The sequence below is a fragment of the Micropterus salmoides genome, unplaced genomic scaffold (genome assembly GCF_014851395.1).
Source record: "Micropterus salmoides isolate LMB-PRFRI ecotype aquatic unplaced genomic scaffold, ASM1485139v1 Ms_hic_scaffold_2641, whole genome shotgun sequence".
Classification (NCBI taxonomy): domain Eukaryota; kingdom Metazoa; phylum Chordata; class Actinopteri; order Centrarchiformes; family Centrarchidae; genus Micropterus; species Micropterus salmoides.
The window spans coordinates 1-16,695 of record NW_024041864.1 but is presented as its reverse complement, the minus strand read 5'-3'; the positions used below and the strand labels follow the sequence as shown (position 1 = coordinate 16,695).

The 16,695-nt window shown below is 44.7% G+C and overlaps 13 non-coding genes across 13 annotated transcripts; all 13 read right to left on the bottom strand.

Annotated features, from left to right (window-relative positions):
• Positions 1–1,046: 1,046 nt before the first annotated feature.
• Positions 1,047–1,118, bottom strand: trnap-agg. The gene has a single exon. It is a non-coding gene; the product is annotated as a tRNA-Pro (tRNA).
• Positions 1,119–1,252: 134 nt separating this feature from the next.
• On the bottom strand, positions 1,253–1,324 carry trnap-cgg. The gene has a single exon. It is a non-coding gene; the product is annotated as a tRNA-Pro (tRNA).
• A 114-nt stretch (positions 1,325–1,438) lies between these two features.
• trnap-cgg lies at positions 1,439–1,510 on the bottom strand. Its single transcript has one exon. It is a non-coding gene; the product is annotated as a tRNA-Pro (tRNA).
• Positions 1,511–1,619: 109 nt separating this feature from the next.
• Positions 1,620–1,691, bottom strand: trnap-cgg. Its single transcript has one exon. It is a non-coding gene; the product is annotated as a tRNA-Pro (tRNA).
• Positions 1,692–3,376: 1,685 nt separating this feature from the next.
• trnap-agg lies at positions 3,377–3,447 on the bottom strand. The gene has a single exon. It is a non-coding gene; the product is annotated as a tRNA-Pro (tRNA).
• A 138-nt stretch (positions 3,448–3,585) lies between these two features.
• trnap-ugg lies at positions 3,586–3,657 on the bottom strand. Its single transcript has one exon. It is a non-coding gene; the product is annotated as a tRNA-Pro (tRNA).
• A 114-nt stretch (positions 3,658–3,771) lies between these two features.
• trnap-agg lies at positions 3,772–3,843 on the bottom strand. The gene has a single exon. It is a non-coding gene; the product is annotated as a tRNA-Pro (tRNA).
• A 1,873-nt stretch (positions 3,844–5,716) lies between these two features.
• trnap-agg lies at positions 5,717–5,788 on the bottom strand. Its single transcript has one exon. It is a non-coding gene; the product is annotated as a tRNA-Pro (tRNA).
• Positions 5,789–5,925: 137 nt separating this feature from the next.
• trnap-ugg lies at positions 5,926–5,997 on the bottom strand. Its single transcript has one exon. It is a non-coding gene; the product is annotated as a tRNA-Pro (tRNA).
• Positions 5,998–6,109: 112 nt separating this feature from the next.
• Positions 6,110–6,181, bottom strand: trnap-cgg. The gene has a single exon. It is a non-coding gene; the product is annotated as a tRNA-Pro (tRNA).
• Positions 6,182–7,875: 1,694 nt separating this feature from the next.
• trnap-agg lies at positions 7,876–7,947 on the bottom strand. Its single transcript has one exon. It is a non-coding gene; the product is annotated as a tRNA-Pro (tRNA).
• Positions 7,948–8,085: 138 nt separating this feature from the next.
• On the bottom strand, positions 8,086–8,157 carry trnap-cgg. The gene has a single exon. It is a non-coding gene; the product is annotated as a tRNA-Pro (tRNA).
• Positions 8,158–8,271: 114 nt separating this feature from the next.
• trnap-cgg lies at positions 8,272–8,343 on the bottom strand. Its single transcript has one exon. It is a non-coding gene; the product is annotated as a tRNA-Pro (tRNA).
• Between the last annotated feature and the right edge of the window lie 8,352 nt (positions 8,344–16,695).

Below are 16,695 nucleotides of genomic sequence, written 5' to 3'. Positions count from 1 at the left end.
CTTGATGTTGAACTAATCCATGCTCGTTACATGATAATGGTACAGTGACTGCATTCAGCCGACGTGCTACATCGTTAGCTCGCCTGCTGCTTTCAGTAACTGTGTTATCTTTCACCGGGGCTCAGCAATGTCAGCACAGCTAAAAGTATTGGATGATAATGAAACGGTTAGTGAGCCGGACTGTGAAATTCTAAACGAGATTGGTCACACTTTATAACAGTTAGTTAACTAGTGTTAGTGGATGCTCTTCCTCTGTGTTGTATATTATGTGGGTCACGTAGTTACAGCGACTGAGAGGTGGAGAAGCTGTGTACCTGAGTATCGTAAAGGGCAATAAATCTAAATTGACGTTACGAAGCAAACAGCGGCAGGTCCGATCTAGTGTAGTTAGCTGGCTGCTCGTGGCTGCATCACTAGGGACAGTAAACAAACCGATCCACATTTGCTTTTTACCGTTACATCATTTCTGCAGCTTTGACACTTTGACATAATACCAGTGGTACACAGGAAAGTAACATGGGTGCGTTAGTTGGTGAAGTACGTGGAAGCGATACAACTTTGCAACCGGATAACATTAGCAACTGCTCGGTGTTAGCCGCGAGCTAACGTGACTTTCTCTGTGTTTCTCCAGCTTTACTAATGCTCACTTTGTTTTTGCTCGACATCATCTGAACCTGTTTGGTCTGAGGGCTTCAGCACATAAACCTTTATTGTTGTTTTGTGGCCTTACGTGGAGCCCGTGTTTACTGTGAGCCAGTTATGTTATGCTGTTAGTGGACTGCATGTCGTTAGCTGCCGTGTGTCGGTAGCGTGAGAGGCTCGGAGCGCGCACGGGCTGAATCCGACCCGGTGTCCTCACATTAAAAGCAGAATAGTGGCTGATGCGAGCAACGGAGAAACAGGCGTGGCTTCATTTCTAAGTGACTTTTCAGCCCATTGACAATAAGGCAATGAAATTTGATTTACTAAAATCAAAACTTACATATGGCCCCTTTAATTACAGTGAAAATAGCTTCATATTTGAAGCAACGACGGTTTCTTGGTAAGGGCTCGTCCGGGATTTGAAACCCGGACCTCTCGCACCCTAAGCGAGAATCATACCCCTAGACCAACGAGCCACAAAACACCTTTTCTGTTTTGATGAAGACTCAGATTTCCTCAACGTTAAAGTAAAACAAGCTTTATCTATTAAAAGCACCTACGGTTCATAGCAATGCTCCCCGGGTTTTGAACCCGGGACCTCCCATTCCAAGGGCTCGTCCGGGATTTGAACCCGGGACCTCTCGCACCCGAAGCGAGAATCATACCCCTAGACCAACGAGCCACAAATCTCCTTTTCTGCGTTGATGAAATAATCAGATTTCATCCAAATGAAATCACTGGAAAACAAGCTTTATATATTAAAAGCAATAAAGAAGCTTCTATGGGTTCAGAGGGTGGGCTCGTCCGGGATTTGAACCCGGGACCTCTCGCACCCGAAGCGAGAATCATACCCCTAGACCAACGAGCCACAAAACACCTTTTCTGTTTTGATGAAAGACTCAGATTTCCTCAACGTTAAAGTAAAACAAGCTTTATCTATTAAAAGCAATAAAGAAGCTTCTATGGGTTCAGAGGGTGGGCTCGTCTGGGATTTGAACCCGGGACCTCTCGCACCCGAAGCGAGAATCATACCCCTAGACCAACAAGCCACAAAACACCTTTTCTGTTTTGATGAAATACTCAGATTTCATCAACATTAAAATAAAGTACAGCAAGCTTTATCGATTAAAAGCAATAAGAAGCACCTGTTGGTTCATAGCAAGGGCTTCCCCGGGATTTGAACCCGGAACCTATCGCACCCAATGCGAGAATCATAGCCCTAGACACACGAGCCACAAAATGCCTTTTCCGTTTTGATGAAAGACTCAGATTTCATCAACATTAAAGGGGCATTGTGGAGTTTCCAGCGGCCACTAGCGGTGCGGTTTTAAGATTGCAACCAGGCGTGTGCTCGTACGTGCTGGCTTTAACTCATGAGCGAGCATAATCCGAAACACAACCGCTTTCATACAGAAATACAGAAACGCCTGCATGCGGGCTGTGGCTTTTCTACAGACATGTTCGGGCTCTGTTACTTAAATGTTCCCGTCTCAGAGGCAGATCATCACCGGCGCCGTACCTTCCATTCAGCGCAGCGAGACACTGGCATATTGGCACAGTACTCCCGAAAAAAAGTGAGAGCGGCTATAGAGAGACAGGGAGACAGCTTCACACAACATGGTGGAAACTCAGGTAAACTCCCACCGCAACGGTACAGTAATGTTTTTATCAGCTTGATGTTGAACTAATCCATGCTCGTTACATGATAATGGTACAGTGACTGCATTCAGCCGACGTGCTACATCGTTAGCTCGCCTGCTGCTTTCAGTAACTGTGTATCTTTCACCGGAGGCTCAGCAATGTCAGCACAGCTAAAAGTATTGGATGATAATGAAACGGTTAGTGAGCCGGACTGAATATTCTAACGAGATTGTGTCACACTAACGTTAGTTAACTAGTGTTAGTGGATGCTCTTCCTCTGTGTTGTATATGTGGGTCACGTTAGTTACAGCGACTGAGAGGTGGAGAAGCTGTGTACCTGAGTATCGGTAAAGGGCAATAAAATCTAAATTGAACGTTACGAAGCAAACAGCGGCAGGTCCGATCTAGTGTAGCGTTAGCTGGCTGCTCGTGGCTGCATCACTAGGGGACAGTAAACAAACCGATCCACATTTGCTTTTTACCGTTACATCATTTCTTGCAGGCTTTGACACTTTGACATAATACCAGTGGTACACAGGAAAGTAACATGGGTGGCGTTAGTTGGTGAAGTAACGTGGAAAGCGATACAACTTTGCACCGGATAACATTAGCAACTGCTCGGTGTTAGCCGGCGAGCTAACGTGACTTTCTCTGTGTTTCTCCAGCTTTACTAATGCTCACTTTGTTCTTGCTCGACATCATCTGAACCTGTTTGGTCTGATGGGCTTCAGCACATAAACCTTTATTGTTGTTTTGTGGCCTTACGGGGAGCCCGTGTTTTACTGTGAGCCGGTTATGTTTATGCTGTTAGTGGACTGCATGTCGTTGGCTGCCGTGTTGTCGCTGTAGCGTGAGAGGCTCGGGAGCGCGCACAGGGCTGAATCCGACCCAGTGTCCTCACATTAAAAGCAGAATAGTGGCTGATGCGAGCAACGGAGAAAACAGGCGTGTGCTTCATTTCTAAGTGACTTTTCAGCCCATTGACAATAAGGCAATGAAAATTTGATTTACTAAAATCAAAAACTTACATATGGCCCCTTTAAATTACAGTGAAAATAGCTTCATATTTGAAGCAACGACGGTTTCTTGGTAAGGGCTCGTCCGGGATTTGAACCCGGGACCTCTCGCACCCTAAGCGAGAATCATACCCTAGACCAACGAGCCACAAAACACCTTTTCTGTTTTGATGAAAGACTCAGATTTCCTCAACGTTAAAGTAAAACAAGCTTTATCTATTAAAAGCACCTACGGGTTCATAGCAAGTGCTCCCCCGGGTTTTGAACCCGGGACCTCCCATTCCAAGGGCTCGTCCAGGATTTGAACCCGGGACCTCTCGCACCCAAAGCGAGAATCATACCCCTAGACCAACGAGCCACAAATCTCCTTTTCTGCGTTGATGAAATAATCAGATTTCATCCAAATGAAATCACTGGAAAACAAGCTTTATATATTAAAAGCAATAAAGAAGCTTCTATGGGTTCAGAGGGTGGGCTCGTCCGGGATTTGAACCCGGGACCTCTCGCACCCTAAGCTAGAATCATACCCCTAGACCAACGAGCCACAAAACACCTTTTCTGTTTTGATGAAAGACTCAGATTTCCTCAACGTTAAAGTAAAACAAGCTTTTATATTAAAAGCAATAAAGAAGCTTCTATGGGTTCAGAGAGTGGGCTCGTCCGGGATTTGAACCGGGACCTCTCGCACCCGAAGCTAGAATCATACCCCTAGACCAACGAGCCACAAAACACCTTTTCTGTTTTGATGAAATACTCAGATTTCATCAACATTAAAATAAAGTACAGCAAGCTTTATCGATTAAAAGCAATAAGAAGCACCTGTTGGTTCATAGCAAGGGCTTCCCCGGGATTTGAACCCGGAACCTATCGCACCCAATGCGAGAATCATAGCCCTAGACACACGAGCCACAAAATGCCTTTTCCGTTTTGATGAAAGACTCAGATTTCATCAACATTAAAGGGGCATTGTGGAGTTTCCAGCGGCCACTAGCGGTGCGGTTTTAAGATTGCAACCAGGCGTGTGCTCGTACACGTGCTGGCTTTAACTCATGAGCGAGCATAATCCGAAACACAATCGCTTTCATACAGAAATACAGAAACGCCTGCATGCGGGCTGTGGCTTTTCTCCAGACATGTTCGGGCTCTGTTACTTAAATGTTCCCGTCTCAGAGGCAGATCATCACCGGCGCCGTACCTTCCATTCAGCGCAGCGAGACACTGGCATATTGGCACAGTACTCCCGAAAAAAGTGAGAGCGGCTATAGAGAGACAGGGAGACAGCTTCACACAACATGGTGGAAACTCAGGTAAACTCCCACCGCAACGGTACAGTAATGTTTTTATCAGCTTTATGTTGAACTAATCCATGCTCGTTACATGATAATGGTACAGTGACTGCATTCAGCCGACGTGCTACATCGTTAGCTCGCCTGCTGCTTTCAGTAACTGTGTATCTTTCACCGGAGGCTCAGCAATGTCAGCACAGCTAAAAGTATTGGATGATAATGAAACGGTTAGTGAGCCGGACTGAATATTCTAACGAGATTGTGTCACACTTTATAACAGTTAGTTAACTAGTGTTAGTGGATGCTCTTCCTCTGTGTTGTATATTATGTGGGTCACGTTAGTTACAGCGACTGAGAGGTGGAGAAGCTGTGTACCTGAGTATCGGTAAAGGGCAATAAAATCTAAATTGAACGTTACGAAGCAAACAGCGGCAGGTCCGATCTAGTGTAGCGTTAGCTGGCTGCTCGTGGCTGCATCACTAGGGGACAGTAAACAAACCGATCCACATTTGCTTTTTACCGTTACATCATTTCTTGCAGGCTTTGACACTTTGACATAATACCAGTGGTACACAGGAAAGTAACATGGGTGGCGTTAGTTGGTGAAGTAACGTGGAAAGCGATACAACTTTGCACCGGATAACATTAGCAACTGCTCGGTGTTAGCCGGCGAGCTAACGTGACTTTCTCTGTGTTTCTCCAGCTTTACTAATGCTCACTTTGTTCTTGCTCGACATCATCTGAACCTGTTTGATCTGATGGGCTTCAGCACATAAACCTTTATTGTTGTTTTGTGGCCTTACGTGGAGCCCGTGTTTTACTGTGAGCCGGTTATGTTTATGCTGTTAGTGGACTGCATGTCGTTAGCTGCCGTGTTGTCGCTGTAGCGTGAGAGGCTCGGGAGCGCGCACAGGGCTGAATCCGACCCGGTGTCCTCACATTAAAAGCAGAATAGTGGCTGATGCGAGCAACGGAGAAAACAGGCGTGTGCTTCATTTCTAAGTGACTTTTCAGCCTATTGACAATAAGGCAATGAAAATTTGATTTACTAAAATCAAAAACTTACATATGGCCCCTTTAAATTACAGTGAAAATAGCTTCATATTTGAAGCAACGACGGTTTCTTGGTAAGGGCTCGTCCGGGATTTGAACCCGGGACCTCTCGCACCCTAAGCGAGAATCATACGCCTAGACCAACGAGCCACAAAACACCTTTTCTGTTTTGATGAAAGACTCAGATTTCCTCAGCGTTAAAGTAAAACAAGCTTTATCTATTAAAAGCACCTACGGGTTCATAGCAAGTGCTCCCCGGGTTTTGAACCCGGGACCTCCCATTCCAAGGGCTCGTCCGGGATTTGAACCCGGGACCTCTCGCACCCAAAGCGAGAATCATACCCCTAGACCAACGAGCCACAAATCTCCTTTTCTGCGTTGATGAAATAATCAGATTTCATCCAAATGAAATCACTGGAAAACAAGCTTTATATTAAAAGCAATAAAGAAGCTTCTATGGGTTCAGAGGGTGGGCTCGTCCGGGATTTGAACCCGGGACCTCTCGCACCCGAAGCGAGAATCATACCCCTAGACCAACGAGCCACAAAACACCTTTTCTGTTTTGATGAAATACTCAGATTTCATCAACATTAAAATAAAGTACAGCAAGCTTTATCGATTAAAAGCAATAAGAAGCACCTGTTGGTTCATAGCAAGGGCTTCCCCGGGATTTGAACCCGGAACCTATCGCACCCAATGCGAGAATCATAGCCCTAGACACACGAGCCACAAAATGCCTTTTCCGTTTTGATGAAAGACTCAGATTTCATCAACATTAAAGGGGCATTGTGGAGTTTCCAGCGGCCACTAGCGGTGCGGTTTTAAGATTGCAACCAGGCGTGTGCTCGTACACGTGCTGGCTTTAACTCATGAGCGAGCATAATCCGAAACACAACCGCTTTCATACAGAAATACAGAAACGCCTGCATGCGGGCTGTGGCTTTTCTCCAGACATGTTCGGGCTCTGTTACTTAAATGTTCCCGTCTCAGAGGCAGATCATCACCGGCGCCGTACCTTCCATTCAGCGCAGCGAGACACTGGCATATTGGCACAGTACTCCCGAAAAAAGTGAGAGCGGCTATAGAGAGACAGGGAGACAGCTTCACACAACATGGTGGAAACTCAGGTAAACTCCCACCGCAACGGTACAGTAATGTTTTTATCAGCTTGATGTTGAACTAATCCATGCTCGTTACATGATAATGGTACAGTGACTGCATTCAGCCGACGTACTACATCGTTAGCTCGCCTGCTGCTTTCAGTAACTGTGTATCTTTCACCGGAGGCTCAGCAATGTCAGCACAGCTAAAAGTATTGGATGATAATGAAACGGTTAGTGAGCCGGACTGAATATTCTAACGAGATTGTGTCACACTTTATAACAGTTAGTTAACTAGTGTTAGTGGATGCTCTTCCTCTGTGTTGTATATTATGTGGGTCACGTTAGTTACAGCCACTGAGAGGTGGAGAAGCTGTGTACCTGAGTATCGGTAAAGGGCAATAAAATCTAAATTGAACGTTACGAAGCAAACAGCGGCAGGTCCGATCTAGTGTAGCGTTAGCTGGCTGCTCGTGGCTGCATCACTAGGGGACAGTAAACAAACCGATCCACATTTGCTTTTTACCGTTACATCATTTCTTGCAGGCTTTGACACTTTGACATAATACCAGTGGTACACAGGAAAGTAACATGGGTGGCGTTAGTTGGTGAAGTAACGTGGAAAGCGATACAACTTTGCACCGGATAACATTAGCAACTGCTCGGTGTTAGCCGGCGAGCTAACGTGACTTTCTCTGTGTTTCTCCAGCTTTACTAATGCTCACTTTGTTCTTGCTCGACATCATCTGAACCTGTTTGATCTGATGGGCTTCAGCACATAAACCTTTATTGTTGTTTTGTGGCCTTACGTGGAGCCCGTGTTTTACTGTGAGCCGGTTATGTTTATGCTGTTAGTGGACTGCATGTCGTTAGCTGCCGTGTTGTCGCTGTAGCGTGAGAGGCTCGGGAGCGCGCACAGGGCTGAATCCGACCCGGTGTCCTCACATTAAAAGCAGAATAGTGGCTGATGCGAGCAACGGAGAAAACAGGCGTGTGCTTCATTTCTAAGTGACTTTTCAGCCCATTGACAATAAGGCAATGAAAATTTGATTTACTAAAATCAAAAACTTACATATGGCCCCTTTAAATTACAGTGAAAATAGCTTCATATTTGAAGCAACGACGGTTTCTTGGTAAGGGCTCGTCCGGGATTTGAACCCGGGACCTCTCGCACCCTAAGCGAGAATCATACCCCTAGACCAACGAGCCACAAAACACCTTTTCTGTTTTGATGAAAGACTCAGATTTCCTCAACGTTAAAGTAAAACAAGCTTTATCTATTAAAAGCACCTACGGGTTCATAGCAAGTGCTCCCCCGGGTTTTGAACCCGGGACCTCCCATTCCAAGGGCTCGTCCGGGATTTGAACACGGGACCTCTCGCACCCGAAACGAGAATCATACCCCTAGACCAACGAGCCACAAATCTCCTTTTCTGCGTTGATGAAATAATCAGATTTCATCCAAATGAAATCACTGGAAAACAAGCTTTATATATTAAAAGCAATAAAGAAGCTTCTATGGGTTCAGAGGGTGGGCTCGTCCGGGATTTGAACCTGGGACCTCTCGCACCCGAAGCGAGAATCATACCCCTAGACCAACGAGCCACAAAACACCTTTTCTGTTTTGATGAAATACTCAGATTTCATCAACATTAAAATAAAGTACAGCAAGCTTTATCAATTAAAAGCAATAAGAAGCACCTGTTGGTTCATAGCAAGGGCTTCCCGGGATTTGAACCCGGAACCTATCGCACCCAATGCGAGAATCATAGCCCTAGACACACGAGCCACAAAATGCCTTTTCCGTTTTGATGAAAGACTCAGATTTCATCAACATTAAAGGGGCATTGTGGAGTTTCCAGCGGCCACTAGCGGTGCGGTTTTAAGATTGCAACCAGGCGTGTGCTCGTACACGTGCTGGCTTTAACTCATGAGCGAGCATAATCCGAAACACAACCGCTTTCATACAGAAATACAGAAACGCCTGCATGCGGGCTGTGGCTTTTCTACAGACATGTTCGGGCTCTGTTACTTAAATGTTCCCGTCTCAGAGGCAGATCATCACCGGCGCCGTACCTTCCATTCAGCGCAGCGAGACACTGGCATATTGGCACAGTACTTGTTGAATAAGGCCTAAATCATGTAGGCCTAAAGCCTAAAGCCTGGATTGATTGCATAAGGCCTAAATCATGTAGGCCTAAAGCCTTAAGCCTAGATTGATTGCATAAGGCCTAAATCCTAGATTGATTGTTAGGTTCTTTTTCTATATTTATACACATTATCAATGGTTTGCAATATGTTATAACTACTGAGTGTTTCACTACTGAGTATTCTTTTAGTGTGAAGTCTGACTACTGAGTGTTTTACTACTGAGTGCTTACTACTGAGTGTATACCTACTGAGTGTTTAAAGAGTGAGTTTAAACTCATATTTTATTCTTATATTCTGTGTGTTTATCATACATTATTCCTATACTCTGTGTATTCATGAACGTGTGCTTTTTAATGAGCAGAGGAGCTGCTCAGGCCGCGCAGGCAAAACCTAGCCAACCGTAACCCGCTCATTAGAAGCAAGGCACATGCAGTAAGTCACGTACGCCAGGGCTGAGATCATCGCGAACTGAAGCCAAGAATGAGATCATGACATGTTGTGATTTATGGCGCCTGGTACGGCTAGGTACTGCATGCAACCAAGCTCTGCGCTGCTGAAAGTTAACTTGTATGAGACAAAGCACCCTCATGGTTGGCATTGCTAAATCATGTAATTGTTCATTGAATCACATTATACATGTATGAAATATGTTATTCCTTATTAATTCTTTTAAAAAAAATACGATTGTAAGTGTTTAAGTTTTAATGGTGTCAAACTATGCCTGTATAACTTTTAAAAAAATACGGTGGAGCTGAAGTTGAAACATATTGGTGGATTTCTAATCCAGTAATGTAAAAAATATAAAGAGAGATAAATGGTAACAATAATTACATATAATAACAGCTAAAAAGTGGAAATTGTAACATTAATGAAAGGGTTAATTTGGTAAAACAGTACAAGAAAAAGGCCACTAGATGGCAGTAGAGGATAAGAAATCCACCAAAGGGGAGGAATGGTCAGCGAACACCATAGGTGGAGTTAAGGAGTAACGCCCACCTAGAAGGAGGAGATAAGGAGGAGTTAAGATGTAACGCCCACCTGAAAGGAGGGACAAGGTGGAGCTTAAGGTGAATATAAGGCGATGTTCGCTGACCACCAACTCGGTTCCATCCTGAGACCTGCAGGGATGTTGCTCGGGTTTATCTGTCCTTTATTGGAATAAACTCTTTTGCACCGACTCTTGACCGTCTCCAGTGAAGTTTTTGACTACGCCGTCTTTTGACTAAAGAAGAAATCTAATAGAGTAATTTTATTGAGTTTATTACGTTGGTTAGGGTAGGGACCAGGTCTTTTACTGGCCCGGCCGGTCCTTATTTCCGACCCGACAATTGGCGAGGCCAGCCAGGAGATTGAGTCCAGAGGCCGAGAGTTTCTGACCAGGACGGACAGCCTGTATCTGAGACACGTGGCCACATAGAAAAGGTAAGCAGAATACCTGTTTAACCAAAATTCTGCATTTTAACTGTGTCTGAATACGGGATTTTCCGCCCAGGTGTGAATCTTAAAGTCTCCTCAATCTTGAACCTAGAATAAATTTTGAGTGCTAAAAGCAGTAAATTAAGTATAAAATACTTTACTAAAAGACGAAATTTGGATTTTAATGGCGAATTGAAACTAAATAAAGAAAGAAAGTAAACGCTGGGGGGGTAAGAGTCGGTGCAAATCTAAATGCAGGCAAAATGCAATAGCAGCTAAATTTGCATGTGTGTGTGTGTGAACCATGGTGCGGAATATGTCTATGTCAAAGTGTGTAATGCTAGTAGAATAGATGCGCTTTTTGTGTTTAATTGTTTGCTTTTAAGGGTAAGTAAAATAAGTGTTTTCCAGCCATCATCGTGAATACCGCTGTTTTTGAAAAAATCGCAGCGCTTCGACTTAGTGTCGGGGAGCTTCGATCCAATCAGAACAGGACTGCATAGGCGTGGTGAGCTGATGAAAAGATAAGTGTTTTCCAGCCATCATTGTGAATACCGCTGTTTTTTAAAAAATCGCAGCGCTTCGACTTAATGTCGGGGAGCTTCGATCCAATTAGAACAGGACTGCATAGGCATGGTGAGCTGAGGAAGAGATAAGAATTTAAAGCCATTATCGTGAATACCGCTGTTTTTAAGGATCGCAACGCTTCGACTTAGTGTCGGGGAGCTTCGATCCAATCAGAACAGGACTGCATAGGCGTAGTGAGCTGAAGAATTTAAGCATTTTTGCGGATACCGCCGGATCGGAGAGTTGTAGGGTCACAGCTGAGTGCTGGGGCGCTCCACTTACTGGCTCGGGGCTGCATGGGCAAAAATAGGCTAATAAAATAGTCATCACGTGGCTACCGCGAGCTTATATCGCAGGATTTCAACTGAGTGTTGGGGCTCTTCGATGGTAGGTTCGGACTGAACGGGCGGATGTACTATAGCACGTTACCGCTAGGAGCCTAAATAGGACTGCGGCAGGATAGGAGAATAAAGCGTGCTTAAAGAAGTGTTACGCGCTCATGTTGAGGAAGTGAATTGAGTAGCGATTTATAAAGACAGAGTTTGTGTTGAGGAAGTGAATCATTTCTGTCTAAGCCCTCATGTTGAGGAAGTGAATTGAGAGGCTATATTTATGTGTAAACTGGGCCTGTGTTGAGGAAGTGAATCAGGTCCACCAATTTGGAAATAAACCTAGGCGGAGTAAATTGAGTCTGTGTCGAGGAAGTGAATCAGGCTAATTAATTTGGAAATAAACCTAGGCAGTGTAAATTAAGTCTGTGTTGAGGAAGTGGATCAGACTATTCAGCTGAAAGCCTAGGTAATGTACATAAAAATCAGAAGCCGGCAGGAGATAGGAGTCAGAAGGCGCACGTGCATGTAAATACTGCTGAAATAGAATAAGGTAGAGTGAAAAGGGTAAAATATATACTTGAAAATATTTAATCAATGTAAAGTTAAAATTGAGTGTCTGAAAGTAGTGAAAGGCGTGTAAAATAAATGATGTCTATATATTAAATTTGATTGACTAGTGTGAAAAAGTTGTTTAACAATTAAAATTTTGTAAATATTATGAAAGGCTTCTGAAGCAGCAATATTGATTAAATATTTGTGAAGAGAGGAATACTGATAGCTAAAATAGCTGTGGAAGAGAGATAAAGTGTATGGAAGAGGGAAATAGCAGTGAAGACGAGCTATTTTTGCCAGAACACTACACACAGGAAGGAGATATAGGAACACAAGGAATAAGAACACATTTTTGGTTGGAACGAACCTGTAAGGATGAGGATGGTGTAGAGCAATGGCAAACTGAACAAGAGATAAATCAGAAATTGTGGCAGTTGACAAAATTCATTAATTTGGCACAAGTGCAGGACGAGTTTCCTGACGTGCCGTGGAAAGAGGTGATACGTAGGTGGTGGACACCAAAGACACTTGCACTAGTGTTGGAGCGGTTGTGCAATAACCCTAGTGCTACTGTAGCCTTACCTTTAGGTCCAGCATTAGGACTGCCCGCAGGGTATGGTATACCAGGGCGCAATAGAGTGACCTCAAATCCACGACTGAGCTTCACAATAGTCCCTAGGAGAGTTAACTGGGAAACAGGCAAATTTGGGTGCATTACAAAAACACCAGCAGGAGACGGAACGGATAGATTAGAATACAATCCCACAAGGGAAAGGAAATATAAGCCAGGAGTTACAGTAGATAAGATATTGGTAACGATAAAAACTAAAACACAGACGAGGAACCAGAGATACGTAGAACAGCACATAGTGTAAGACAGGGCTATATGGGGGCAGGAATGGTGAAGGAACAAGGGAACGCAACTCCAATGGGAGTGGTGATAAACAATCACCAAGATCAAAAAGAATTTATTGAAAAATGCATGAAAAAGTGGCATGGGAGAACAAAAGGAAAACTAAAGTGGCCTTTACAAGGCACCTTCATGGAAGCATACTGTGATGAAGTGGCAACAAATATAAAACACCATAAGTCCAGAGACACAAGTGAGAAAAGAGAAGGAAAGCGTGCAAGGGAAAGAGAGGTGTTAGGTTGGTTTAAATTCGAAGGGTATCGACACATGCATAAAGATCAACCCCCAAACCTCCACCAGCGATTAAGAAAGTAATGATAGAACAGGAAGTGAAAACAAACCAGGGACAGCAGAAGGCCACTGCACCTGAGTGGTCAGCCAAACCACCACCGCCTTATGCCCCAGATAGTCGCACACCTAGGACAGGTATTTATCCAGTACTAGAGACACTTGAGGGAGAGGAGAGACAAGAAGTAGAGGGAGAACTGCAGGGAAAGTTTACGATGACCCTGACCAAGCAGACTCACAACAAAGAAAAAGACAGAGGATGGACTGCTAATGCTGAAGAAGATCAACAAGAGAGAATGACAGCAGAAGAGATGGAGAATGAAGAGGGAGGAGAGATGGACTGGTGCCAAAGAGAGTGCACGCCTAACCCTGCAACGCTTCATCTATTGGGCAAAGCATCCCCGAGGAACAAAACCTCAAGTTTCTCCGAGCATGAGCGGAGATTCACAAGGAAGAAGAGACAGAGAAAACTACTACCAAGAGGTGAGAAGAGAATTCAAGCCTGAAGTAATGAACAGAGTGGATTACTGGCTAAAGGAAGTAAGTGCTCAGACATCACCAAAGAAAGAAAAATGGGAACCAGATGACAGCAGCAGAAGACACACCAGCAGAGATACAGCTGGAGGAGAAGAATACACCCCACTCAAGCTGTCAGATTTGCCAATCACAACAAAACAACAACAACAGGAAAGGCTGAAAAGACAACAAGAATGGGAACAGGCCAGCCCCAAGACACGAGAAGAACGCATGAAGGAAATGAAAACACTGGATGAAACCATCCGTAGAGAGGAGGAGGAGCTGCGCAGGCTGGAAGCAGAAGAAAAGAGGCTGCTAGCACAGTGGGACAAAATCCGCAAAGATTCAGACAGAGTACTAACAAGCACTCCACACACTGTAAGAATGGAGCTGAGTGGCATCATGACAACCGAGAGTCCGACACATGCAGAAGCACAAAAAGTGTTGGAGAACGTGGAAACCAGAGTGCATGAAATGACCAATCGACAACTGCAACAGATTAATGGCACTAATGATTATGTAAAAGTGCTAAGGAATGGAAGAAGAATTGTACCCACAGTTCCCAAGAAGAAGCGATCACGTGCTACACATATTCCTCTGCTAGAAGAAGAAGAAGAGGAGGAAGAAGAATATGAGGAGGAAGAGGAGCATCATCGTGGACTCATGTGCCCACTGATAACAAAGGCTCAAGGACAAACGGCATATGTAGCCTGGGGATTCGCTGACATGGTGGGATTAGCCAGCAGACTGCCAGATCTAACTGAAGGTGCCAATAAGTGGATCACAGCATTGGAAGAGAGTACAGCAGGAGTGACACTGGCTTTGGGAGACATCAAAGCCCTATTGATGCATATCGTGGGGAAACACGCCACGGAAGACATCATGATCGCAGCAAAACTACCTTTGGTAGTGAAAGGAAACATGGCAGATGGCATAGGCTTAGTGGACATCGGACTAGAGTGTGGGCTGAGCTGAGAAGACTATATCCGGAGAAAATGGATCCATCCAAACTGGATGGTGAAAGGCTGAAGGACGATGAATGTCCAACTAAGTTCCTGATAAACTTCAGAAGAAGTGGAGAGATGAAACTGGAAGTGCTTGGAACACCAATGACACCACGAAAAGCCTGTTTAAGGTGATGATAAAGAAAACCATGCCTCCAGAGGTCCAGAAGCGACTGGACAATGTGGTTGGACTCATGAAGATGGAATGGCCATTGTTCTCTGAACACATTGTACATCATGTGGAGAATTGGAGAAAAGAAAAACAAAGAGAAGAAAGAAGCTAACAAAAACTTGGCCACAAATTGACCCAATTACAACTGAATGAATTAACTAAAGCAAAGAAGGAGAAGAGCAAGACACAAGCTCCAGTGGTGACGCAGAATTATCTCAGCCAACTCCTCCTGTAGTTGTGGCACCACAGGCACCTGCAACGACGCAACCAATGACACTAGCACAGCCACCACAGGTACCCCAATGATGACACAAGGAGGGTGCACCCTGTGCCACCTCAACAAGGGTACACACCACAACAAGGCTACCCACAGCAGGGTTACCCACAACAGAGCTACCAGCAGCGAGGAAACTACCAGCCACAAGGAGGTTATCCACCTCAAGGAGTGCAGGAGGATACAACCGATACCAGACACAGCAGAGACCCAGAGGTGGCCCAAATAGACGTGGAGGATGGAGAGGCCCAATGGGACCATCACCGATGCGTCGCACACATCCAATCCACAGCTGAACCAACCACAAGGGGCGTTGAACACTTGCTGGGGATGTGGAGAATCTGGACACCACGAGAACTGCGAAACCCATCCTTGGGAAGGGACCGACGTATGGATGGCAATAGGGGAGCCCAGAGGAGCCTGAGGGGGAATTAATAGGAATAGCCATTCATCACGACCACAAGAAGAGCCTACCATGACAGTTACGATTTATGATGAAGATCACCAATTTATGGTAGACTCTGGAGCCACATACTCTTGTATTGGAAAATCCGGCTCAAACCTCCCCCTTTCAGAGTCATCAGTAAAAACAGTAGGCTGCTCTGGGAACACAAAAATACCTTTAACACAGCCGGTACCAATGAAGATTGCAGGAAAAACTATTGTGTCACCATTATTATACTCCGACAACACTCCAATGTGCCTGATGGGACGAGATTTACTCTGTCAATTAAAGGCTCAAATAATGTGCACCCCAACTGGATTGCACATAGAGTTTCCAGAAGATCACACACCTGCAGAGTGGCAGAACACACTGCAGGGATGATGCCCCTAACCAAATTACCAGAAGAACCACACCAAGAAAGTAAAAGAAAAATACAGAGTCATGCCCAAGGTATATTGGATTAAACTTCAGCTGCGTTCCGGCTGCAGCAACTATGGGAAGCACAGACGACAAAAAGCCATTTAGGAGAAATTGGCAGAAAGCCCCAGTTGCCACTACATTGCACCCTCCATTATGATGAAAGACAGCAACACCAAGATTATGAACCTTATGGGATGAAGTGATCAACAAACTCTGCACTATCTGACAGTCCAAAATGTGTACATAGGACCTCAAGGAGCAGCGGCTGCTGTTATCCTCCCACCAGAACTGCAAGATTGGTTCGCAGTTTCGGGCTCTGTCCCGCATGTGACCTTGCTTGTGTCAGAAGGTTATGAGTCCCATGATTTAGGACCTATGGTTAAGGGAGCTACAGACACCAAACTGGACACAAACACATGATGCAAACGTAACATTTCCTCAGATAGACAATGCATGAGAATAACACTGACAGCAGTTGATGAGGGAATAGCAGAAAAGTGATAGTTGATAGGGGACCACAGGATAAGAAACTGCCTCTATTAATGATGGTAACAGATAGGCACAGAGCATTGGATCAAGTACCTCAGGACTATGGTCAAAACACAAAACAGATGTAGGATAGTCAAGTCAGCACAGCCAGTAAAAATAAAACTTAGAAAAGACTCACATTGCCATACCAAAGACAATATCCACTGAAACAGCATGCTTTGGAAGGAATCAGACCTACAATTGAGGGTCTGATGAAGGCAGGGGTCCTGGTCAAAACACAGGTCCTGTAACACGCCGATCTTCCCAATTAAAAAGCCACATTCAAATGATCTACGATTGGTTCATGACCTAAGACAAATAAATGCCATTGTAGATGCAGAAGTACCTTCGTTCCGGACCCACATACCTTGCTCTCTAACAT